Source organism: Rutidosis leptorrhynchoides, chromosome 7, assembly GCF_046630445.1.
Source record: "Rutidosis leptorrhynchoides isolate AG116_Rl617_1_P2 chromosome 7, CSIRO_AGI_Rlap_v1, whole genome shotgun sequence".
Classification (NCBI taxonomy): Eukaryota; Viridiplantae; Streptophyta; class Magnoliopsida; order Asterales; family Asteraceae; genus Rutidosis; species Rutidosis leptorrhynchoides.
Window position 1 is genome coordinate 64,179,188 of NC_092339.1, and position 12,613 is coordinate 64,191,800.

Genomic DNA, 12,613 nt, shown 5'->3' on the forward strand with positions numbered 1-12,613 from the left:
GTATTAATAATATTATTACTTCTAATATAAAGTATATATATAAAATTTGATATGTTTAAGTTGTATTATTATTAATGTTATTATTATCATTAATAATATTAATATTATTATTATTAGTAGTATTATGAATATATTATTACCATTTTTATAATTAATATCATTATTATTATCTAATATTATTATAATTATTATTAAAATAATTATTAGTGTTATTATTAATATTTATTAGAAAATAATACATTTTATTGTTATTAACACTAATAATAGGATTATTATCATTTTTTTTGTTTTATATCATTATTATTTATTATTATTATTAATCTAATTATTAATATTAATAATACATTTAATAATTATTAGAATTTATTTTATAAACTATAAATCATAACAAAAACGTATGAATCTGTTTCTGGTAGCTTTCAAACTGTAATTGATTTGCAAAATTCGTACAAATCACTGCTTAATCACTAGAACAAGTCCAAATTTTGTTATCAATCTAAATCAACTTTTAATTTTTTTATATGATAAAAAAAAGCCTGTTGACTCAAAATCTGCTATAAAACGAACGAATTACTTAGGGTTATTACCACATTCAACCAACTTCACACCCTCATTATCAATTATCACTTTTACCCGTTTTTATTTGATTGAATTTAACAAAAAAATCAAAAAATAAGCTTACGACCTCTGTTCTTGTTCTAATTTTCCAAAAACTTCGATTCTTGTTAAATTTCAAAATGTGTTAATGCTGCTGTGTTAGAAATATTCCAATTAATCTATCTGGAAAGTTTCAAATCCCAAATTTTCATATCGAGTTCGAATTTGAGAGTCAAAGTATATTTCTAAAAAGTCAAACTTTTTGTTCATCATAAAATTAGAGTTCAATCCAATGTTTTAAATTCAATTGAGGTTACATAAAGTTTCAAGGAGGTATTTGAAACATATTTCATGTTGTGATCGAGGTCTAAAACACTCTAAATTATCGAATGTGATTTGGACTTTGAAAACGGGTTTACAGGTCTGTTAAAACGAAATTCTTTTATTTTTTTTGATGTTTTAATTAATCTCATGCATCTCTAAATGTTTCTGAGTCCTAAAACTAAATAGATATAAGGTTATTAGTCTGATTTGAACCTTGATCGAATTAAAATTCATGATGAAGAAGAAGGGAAATAGAACAGAAAATAAAATCGGGGTAAATAAATAAATGTGGGTTTTTAATTCAGAAAAACAGAACTGGATCAATGGTTAAGGTGCGTGTCGGGTTAGCGAGAGGTCTCGGGTTCGAGTCCCGTCTAGAGCATTCCTTTTTAGGAGGGTTTACACTTTTATTCCCATTTCCATTATTATTATATTTATTATTATTATTATTATTATTATTATTATTATTATTATTATTATTATTATTATTAATACTAATTATTATTATTATTATTGTTATTGTTATGATAAGTATTATTGTTATTAACAATATTATTATAATTATTATTATTGTTATTATTAGTATTATTATTAAGTATTAGTGTTATTATTGGTATTATTATTATTATCAAGTATTATGAATATCATTTATTATTAGAAATATCAATTAGTATTATAATTATTATTATTATTATTTATCACTTATTATTATTTTTATGATTACGTAAGTATAATTATTATTATTATTATTATTATTAATATTATCATTAGTATTATAAGTATTACTAAAAATATAAATTTTACCAGTTTAGTATTATTATCATTATTATTATTATTATTATTATTATTATTATTATTATTATTATTATTATTATTATTAAAATAATATAAATTATCATTATTAGTATTAGTATCATATTCAGTATTATATTATTAATATTGACATAAGTATTATTATTAATATTATCATTTTCGTTAATATGAATAACATTAACAAGTACTGTTATTATTAAAAATTAATATAATTGATAATGCAAAAAACAAACATATATTTCGTAGCATTATCCCTTAAGAAAGACAAGCTTTTAGTTGCAATTGTTCTATTTACAAGTGATATTCGTTTAAATAATAAAATGTGAAGACAAAAGACAGATTCAACGATTTGAAGACGCAAACGACCAAAACGCTAAAAAGTACAAAGTACAATCAAAGTGGTTCAAATTATTGATGAGAAACGTCTAAAAGTTACAAGAGTACGAGCCACGAAACGCAAAGTACAAGATATTAAATCGTACGAAAGGACGTTCGAAAATTCAAAACCGGGACATGAACCAACTATCAACGCGTGACGCAACGGACCTAAAATTACAAGTCAACGATGCACAAGAATATAATATAATATATATATAATTATATAAAATTATATATATTATATTATATAATATATTAATGCGCAGCAGCCCACGTTTTTGGAATCATTGTGACCAGGAAAAGGAGGCCATGTTAAATCCATGCGATCGCATGGCATACTGTAGCAGCTCAGGTCCTATAAATTTCGCGAGTTCTAGCTGAATTTAATACATCTTTTTCTATCTATCAATATATATTTATATTTATTTTATAATTATAATTTTAATATTAAGTTAATAATAATAAGGTTATGGTAGCGAATGTTGTAAGTTTGTAAGTCGAAACTCTGTCCGTGTAACGCAACGCGATTAATACTCATTGTAAGTTATGTTCAACCTTTTTAAATTAATATCTCGTAGCTAAGTTATTATTATGCTTATTTAAATCGAAGTAATCATGATTTTGAGCTAAATATTAAAGACGGGGTAATTGGGCTTTGTATCATAATTGGGGTTTGGACAAAAGACCGACACTTGTGGAAATTGAACTATTAATGGGCTTTATATTTGTTTAACTGAATGATAGTTCGTTAATTTAATATAGAGATTTACAATTTGACGTATCTATAAATAACCATATACACTCGATCGAACACGATGAGCGGGATATTTATAAATACTAATAATCGTTCATTTAACCGGACAAGAGAATGGATTAATAGTCAATGGACTCATTAAAACAGGGGTGAATTATGTACAAGGACACTTGGCGTAATTGTTAACAAAGTATTAAAACTTTGGGTTACACGCAGTCGATATCCTGGTGTAATTATTAAACAAAGTATTAAGACCTTGTTACAGTTTAAGTCCCCAATTAGTTGGAATATTTGACTTCGGATATAAGGATAATTTGACGAGGACACTCGCACTTTATATTTATGACTGATGGACTGTTATGGACAAAAACCAGATGGACATATCGAATAATCCAGGACAGAGGACAATTAACCCATGGTAATAAACTAAAATCAACACGTCGAACATCATGATTACGGAAGTTTAAATAAGCATAATTCCTTTATTTTATATCTTATCGCACTTTTATTTACTGTCATTTTATTTATAGCACTTTTAATTATCGTACTTTTTAATTATCTTAATTTTAATTACCGTCATTTTATTTATCGCACTTTAATTTATCGTACTTTTATTTATCGTTATTTACTTTACGCTTTAAATTAAGTTATATTTATTTTTAATATTTTACATTAGGTTTTAATTGTTACTAAAGTTTTAAAATCGACAAACCCGTCATTAAACGGTAAAACCCCCTTTTTATAATAATAATAATATTACTTATATATATATATATATATATATATATATATATATATATATATATATATATATATATATATATATATATATATATATATATATATATATATATATTCAATATAGTTTTAAAATATAGCGTTAAACTTGGCTAGTTCCCTGTGGACGAACCGGACTTACTAAAAACTACACTACTGTACGATTAGGTAAACTACCTATAAGTGTTGTAGCAAGGTTTCGGTATATCCACTCTATAAATAAATAAACAACTTGTGTAAAATTGTATCGTATTTAATAGTATTTCGTAGTAAAAATATAACTATTTCGTATACACCTCGCATAACATCAAGTAATTTTTGGCGCCGCTGCCTGGGATCTCATCAACGCCGAAAGAGAAACGCTATATAAAAAAATACATTTTAAATATTAAAAATACAAAAATATAAAAAGAAAAACTGATATTGCTCTAAATATACATATTATTCGACGCAATATCACTCATATTTTATAGGCTTTTATCAATTGCGAAGACATTCTACGTATAATATTCAAGAAAAACGACAAAAGTGGACAAGAGTTGCTATTTGAAGATTCGACGATAAAACGATAGTTTTTACCAAATTTTATATCAAGAAAACGTTTATCCGAATTCAAGAACGAAGAAGTCTGAAGAAAAAGGTTACACACGTCGTCCAAAATGATATACATTAACACGAGATCAACAAAGAACAACTGAAGAAGAAAAATGAGAAATCTGATATTTACTCTTACACGAATCGTGTAATGTTACACGAATCGTGTGACATATTTGGTCATACACGAATCGTGTGACCATACACGATTCGTGTAATGTTAGGCCAAAAGCACTGTTCGGTTATCCAGAAGGTCGGCTGACTTTATGATTTTTAAAACACTTCTTTTCTCAAATGGAGTGACAGCAGGATTTCAACAGAGTTTTTGACTCAAATACTACTTCAAACTTCAATTATAAAAGGAGTACGTTCAGAGAGAGACAAAAAAAAAGAGAACAACACAAATTTATATTTCAATTACTATAGTTAAAATTATTGTTAATTTTATTACGCTGTAAAAATAGTTTCAGTTATTAAGGGGGTATTGTTCGTGATTAAGGGTATTATTGTACGCGTGAAAGGGGTGTTATTATTGTAATTTTTCTACCATTTGAAGTTAATGCAAGTGAAGATATTTTAGTAAGTTTACTCTGTTAAAATTAGCGTTGTTATTATGTTTGCATATCTATATTTTTATGTCTATCTTAGTGTAATGGATAGCTAAATTTCCCTAGTGTTTGCTTAAATGTAGAGCCCCTAGTGAAATGGATTGTTACCATTAGTAAAGTTAAAATGTAACTTTAGTATTTTTAATATTGAGCCTAGTTAAAAGAACCATTTTTATGTAATTAGGTATTTAACCCTTGCCACTTAATTTAGTAAATTTAAATAACGAAAGTTGTTTTTATTTACCTAAATTAAGCTTCAACATTAAAAATGATCTAGACGAATTTATGGATAAGTTATTGACACCAATTTAGAAATAAACTTCGGTGGTTTGGGTGATATCATTAAGTTATATGAAGGTGAAATTATAAAAAGGGAAACCGTTATAATTTGGGTATTGGCGAAGGTCAAAACTAGGCTAGGTCTCAATTTAAATACTTAGGGAATAGTAGCTTTCTAAAAAGAATCCAATGAAAATTAGATTTTATTTAGTTAAGTTGTAACTTTATATTTATTCGAGAGAAAAATGTAAAGTTTGATACTAGAACATTTTAATAAGGCGTAAAACTTAAAACAATCCATGGATCTAGGGGTGACACAATTAAGTAAACACTCCCTTTTATCTTATTTTTACTTCTTATAAAAAGTATTATTGTTATTATTCACGAATTACCATTTTAAAATATAAAAATTACATAAAAACATCTATTTTTCGTAAACAGTTAATTGTCACATAATTTAAGCCATACACGAATCGTGTAGCCTCACACGAATCGTGTAGGCCTTGACGCGGCTACAGTACCAGCTAGGGTAAAAATTAGGGTTTTGATTAATTAATTATATATAATTTAGGTTATTAGTTATTTTTATTATATAATTAGTTTTAATTAATATAAAATACTTAAATATATGTTTTAATCCTAAAATTAGCATTAATTAGTATAAGTTTATAAATTGTAACTAGTTTATAATTAGTAAATTAATTAATTTCCTTTTAATTTATATAAGTTTTATAAAAAATGCATTTTAGTTACTTTAAATAAGTTTATATAATAATTACTTAAAATAAAATTATAAACATATAGTTTTAATAAAAATTACTATTTTACTAATTACCATCTAGTAATATAATTGTCGCATAAAAATTAGCATAATTTCATTTAGTTCCCTTTTAAGTTAATTATTGTAATCTTGTAATTTTATTTTGTGATTTACTTAAGTTATTATCTTTTACTGTTATGTTACAATTGCCTAATCCAAAACCCTCTTTAATTAAGTTTGACATCAAAGACTATTAAAAAACCATTAAACGCTCCATCTCCCTGTGGAACGAATCGGATTTACCATCAAACTAAACTACACGGATAGGACTAGTTGCCTATATATATGTGTGAAATCAACCTAAAATCTATAAAATACCACATATACAATAAATCAATTCGTGTAACAAAACAACTCAAATCCGTTCAAAATAAAGGTCTCGATCCAGCACATCAACTTTTTGGCGCCGCTGCCGGGGAGTTGGCAGTTAAATAAATAGATAATTTTTCTGATTCGTAGTAGTAGTTGGATTTGTACGTGGACCGGGTTGTTGGATCACCAATTTTATTGGTCTTTGAAGGATCCTGCCCCTCTGCTGCATCTTTTGGCTATTCAAAACGTGGGCAAAATCAGAAGGAAAATCTGTTTGTTTAAGGGTTTTTATCATTGTTTTTATGTTATTCGATCCTCTCGAGGAAATTAATTTCCAAGAAAGTTCAAAGTTTTTGAATAAATCCTTTAGTTCTTTGTACAATTTCCCAAATTGTATGATCCGTTCAATCCTAAACTCGTTAAACTTAAATCCGGAATCTCAAAGAATTAATAAAGGACAAAAACAACAAAAAGAAATAGGAAGTACTTTTAAAACACCGAAAAACACTAAAAAAGAGAAACAAATAGGTAACCCTAGATAAACCTTTAGTGAAGTGATCTCATAATAGAAATTAATGTATGAACTTACGTTCCTCCAACGCTGAATTAACTCCCTCACATCCTGAACCCGAAAGAAAATTCCACGAACGCTTAAGAACTCAAGAAGTAGAATCTCTTGCTAAAAATTTAGAGTCACTTTTCTTAGAATCCGACTCTGAACCAATAATTCAACCAATCATAGAGCCGATTATTAAAGAAGAAGAAGAAATGGCTGATACAAATCAAACGATGGAAGCATTAATGAAGGCCACAAGAAAAGGTCAAGGCCACGCAATCATCCAACCCCCGATGACTGATGGCTTTGAAATAAAAGGTCAATTTTTACACATGGTAACTAATACATGTCAATTCGGTGGAGCCCCAAATGAGGATGCTAACGAGCATCTTCGTAAGTTTGTAAGCATTTGCAAGCTTTTCAAAATCAAAGATGTCACCGATGAAGTTGCATGTTTAAAAATCTTTCCATGGTCATTAAAAGATGATGCAAGGGATTGGCTAGACTCATTACCAGAAGGATATATTGAAAACTGGAATGATATGATGGATAAATTTTTGTCAGAATTCTTTCCTGCTTCAAAAGCAGCAAAATTACAAAGTGACATAAATCACTTTAAACAAAAGCCTAATGAAACTCTTTATGAAGCTTGGACCCGATTCAATAAAATGCTTCGAATATGTCCTCAACACGGGTTGAATACATTCCAAAAGGTCCAAATATTCTATAAAGGAGTCAATGTGACAACTAGAAAAGATATAGATGTTGCAGCCGGAGGTTCGATCATGAAGAAAACACCTGAAGACGCTCACACAATCATTGCTGATTTAGCTTCCCATTCTCATAATTGGCATCAAGAAATAGAATTTTCTAGATCATCAAATGTTGCTAGTATTGAAAGCAATGATGAAATTGCTTCTTTAAAAGTTCAAATAGCAAATCAAGCAAGGCAAATCGAGAAAGTAACCAAGGAAATGCATGCTATCAGAGTAGGATGTGAACTGTGCCAAGGTCCCCATCTTACTAGAGATTGTGATCAAAGTACAATGGAAGAACAAGCAAATTTCTTAGGATACTTACGAAAAGGTGAAATGAACTTCAGTGATTTTCCAGCTATAGAAGCAAACAACCGAAAATATCCTCCTATAAACAGCTATCAAGTAGGAGGACCTTCAGGATCAAATAATAATAACTATCAAGGAGGAAATCCAGGTTACCAAAACAATCGGAATTTTCCAAATCAAAATCAAAGAAATCCACCACCAGGTTATAATAACCGAAATCAACCTCAACGAAATTACCAAAATAATTTCCAACAAAATCAACCACAACCACTAGCACTTATGCAACCATAACCATTAGCAATTATGCAACCTCAACCCGAGAGGAAATCTGGTTTAGAAGATCTCTTAAGAGATTTTATGGTTAATCACGAGCAAAATGCAGAACTTCAAACTCAGCAAATCCGAAATCAACAAGCCACGATTCAGATTTTAGAAAGAGATGTTGGAAGAATCTCACAGTTACTAGCAGAGAGACCACCAAGTGCAAGTAATCCTCCGGTTATACTAAAGAAGAAGGATCCTCAAGATCCAGCATATTCACAAGTGAATGCTATTTATAGTTTCTGTGAGGATGAAGCAAGTTTCAAGACACCGGAGCATAGTCCTATTTTTACTCTTGGGTGTGAAGATGATGATGAAGAGTGTGATGAGTTTATATTTTCTGATTTATCAAATATGGCGGATTACACTCCTTATCAAGAGATTGATGGTACCCGAGTTGAAAGTATGAAAATTATAACATGTGAAAATGAAGAGATCAGAGTTGGTGACATAACTCCCGAGTATGCTGATTATTTGATGAGGCTGATGTCGGGAAATCATGCAGAAGTGCAGAAAATAGAAACCACCAAGCCTTCCGAATTTAGGGTTGATGATGATTTGAAGGTGATCAAGGAAGAAGTGAAAGATACGGTGAAGCAAGCACCTAAAGTGGAAGACTATAAAGAACCCATTCCATACCCGCATGCACTTTTATCCGAAAAACCAAAGGAGACTCATTGTAAGCCTTTAAATACAGATAATATTTGTGTAAATGTACCTTTGGTTGATGTTATTGCAGGTATGCCAAACTATGGGAAATTCTTGAATGATTTGAAGGCAAAAGAAGGAGTGTGTGAGCAGGCATCATCTGCGTTTCTTAAAGAAGAATGTGCTGCTATTGTGAAAAAGAATGAATTGCCACCTAAGTTAGGTGATCCTGGACCGTTCATAGTACCTTGTAAGCTTAATGAATCTGAAATTCTTAGATCATTAGCTGACTCAGGTGCAAGTATAAATCTCATGCCTTATTCCATTTACTCGCATTTGAACTTAGGTGAACTTAAACCCACCAATTCAGGCATTAGATTCATTGATCAGTCGGTTAATAAACCTATAGGGATTGCTGAAAACTTAGTAGTAAAAACAGGTGAACTTGAGTTTCTAGCTGACTTTGTAGTTGTAGACATGAAAGAAGATAAGTTTGTACCTATTATTTTAGGTAGACCATTCTTAGCAACTGCATGTGCTTTAACAGATTGGAAAACAGGAAAACTAGTTTTGAAGGATAGAGGCAAGAGTGCAACCTATCAAACTGAGTTTAGTATGAACCCACCACCCACACCGATAGTTTCAGTGAATATTGTTGACCATGTCAAACCCATTAGTCAACAAGCTAAGTGTGGGGAGGGTGATGAGGAGAAACTAGATAGTAAACCGCCCAATGATAGTGTTGTTGAGAAAACCATGAAGAAGTTATATGGTAGGATTAGAAATGCTATGTCGAAAAAAGATAAACATTTGAGAGAGAGATTGATTTCAAACCTATCAAAACTTGAGAAATATAAGTTGAAAAAACTGGTTGAAGAGTCAAGATTTTCGGACTCTTGGTTATTATCAAAAATTAGTGGTAAGAATGGTTGCAGTAATGGTTCTATTGGAGTAAAGAAGGGTGATGTTTATCACCCCGACGTTAGTTAAAATTAGGGTGGAGTCGCGTGAACGACTCGCTAATAAACTTCACAAATTGTAAATAGTCCCATTCGTGTGTCTCGTTTTTATTTTAAATTCCTTTTTATTTGTATTTCTCATATACTTGTTTTAAAATTTAAAAATGTTAATCTTTTTAACACAAAAATAGAGTGTTCTTATTTTATTTTAAATTTGTTTTCGAAAAACATTAAAAACTTTAACTTTTAATGGATTAAATTTTATAAATTGAAATTAAAAATGTATAAACGGATTAAGATCAGGTATAACAACCGAATTTCCGTTACAAATATAAATCTATAAAAGATATTTTAAATTTAATTGATTATAAGTTATAAAAAAATATAAAATGAAAAAAGTAAAAAAAAAAAATTTAGTTTGTAATAACATAATTTTTTGGTGTGTATTGAAACTTATTATGTTTTTATTTTTTTATATATTAGCAAGAAAATATAGTGTGGGGTAAAAATGTGTTGTACGATTGAATTAAAACCCCATATTTTGTGTGTTCTTAACATGGTTTGACAGGTACAGATGAAAATGCAATTAGACGAAACGAAACATCAAATTACATTGTGATACAAACGTTGGATATAATCATAGGTAAAACAATTTGAAAATCCAAAACGGTTAACAAAGGAAGTTCCAAATACTCTACACTTTTTGTCCTCTCAAATTTATACATTATTATCTGATTTTATGTAATGAGGGCATTACATAATCTTAAGTGTGGGGTGGGAATATATAAATTCTCGAGAACTAATAAGTTATTGGTTTTTATGAAAATTTGAAAATTTTTAAACAAACGTATCTAATCAATTTTTAAGGTAACTACGAGCAATTAAAGATCAGGTGTAAAAACCGAAATTGTTGTCTCCATACATTAAAAATACATAAGTTTATTTGTTTAAAACTTATAAAAGAAAACCATTTATAACAAGAATTTATAAATCCTTATATTGAGAACCATTTATCACATTTTTCTTTGAAGTTTATTGCAGATATCATTGCTACAGAATGTATAAACCTGAATATTACATTATCACGAGTAATAGAGGATGAATCAAATCCATCCCGTAAGGAAGTAAAGTCTTCCGAATTGACACACTTGCTAACTTATGTTAGAAGATGTAGTCCAGAACAGCTGTAGGTTGACGAAAAATCTTGAAAAGTCATCCCTAAAATCGGCTGGAAATCCACCTAACCTCAGCATCAAACAGGGTTTTTGGTGGTCAGACTTATCCTAACCATGAGATGGATCTGTCTCGTACAATGGGGGGGCACAATGCAAATTAGCTTTTAAGACTAATGAATCTAATCCCCAGATGGATGATCTCCGTAAAGATCAACTGCATCTATGTTTGACCGCGGTCAACATACATATGCCATAACAAATTGAGGTGTGCAAACTCATGGTTCACCGATGATATTTGGACACGATATAATTTTGTTCTAAAACTTATGCTATTTTATGAATTATATTTGTGTAAAACTATTTTTGGACATTTGGCTTCAAGTTCCATGATACTACAATCATGGGGGCGAATAGCTTGCTAATCGCCGACTGAGACTTCGGTTTTCAGTTACCCTCAACCGGAATTTGAGGTTAAAACCGGAAAACGTGTCTAGTGTAAAAACTAGCATGACATTTTATAAAAATTATAAAACGTTTTCACAAGGTCCAATTTTCCCTAAGGATCCAAATTTTTAAAACCCTAATCACGAGTTTCATGTTTGTTTCTGTTGTCAGAATTTCATTTCGTGTGGTGTGTGTGTGATTCAATAAATACTGTGTTGTGTAATAAATTTCATATAGCGTGTGTTTCATTTCGTGTAGTATGTGTTGTGTAATATATAATGTTCTAACTCTGTTAAAAGATGTAATTGCTTGAGGACAAGCAACGTTCTAGTGTGGGGTATTTTGATATTGCTCTAAATATACATATTATTCGACGCAATATCACTCATATTTTATAGGCTTTTATCAATTGCGAAGACATTCTACGTATAATATTCAAGAAAAACGACAAAAGTGGACAAGAGTTGCTATTTGAAGATTCGACGATAAAACGATAGTTTTTACCAAATTTTATATCAAGAAAACGTTTATCCGAATTCAAGAACGAAGAAGTCTGAAGAAAAAGGTTACACACGTCGTCCAAAATGATATACATTAACACGAGATCAACAAAGAACAACTGAAGAAGAAAAATGAGAAATCTGATATTTACTCTTACACGAATCGTGTAATGTTACACGAATCGTGTGACATATTTGGTCATACACGAATCGTGTGACCATACACGATTCGTGTAATGTTAGGCCAAAAGCACTGTTCGGTTATCCAGAAGGTCGGCTGACTTTATGATTTTTAAAACACTTCTTTTCTCAAATGGAGTGACAGCAGGATTTCAACAGAGTTTTTGACTCAAATACTACTTCAAACTTCAATTATAAAAGGAGTACGTTCAGAGAGAGACAAAAAAAAGAGAACAACACAAATTTATATTTCAATTACTATAGTTAAAATTATTGTTAATTTTATTACGCTGTAAAAATAGTTTCAGTTATTAAGGGGGTATTGTTCGTGATTAAGGGTATTATTGTACGCGTGAAAGGGGTGTTATTATTGTAATTTTTCTACCATTTGAAGTTAATGCAAGTGAAGATATTTTAGTAAGTTTACTCTGTTAAAATTAGCGTTGTTATTATGTTTGCATATCTATATTTTTATGTCTATCTTAGTGTAATGGATAGCTAAATTTCCCT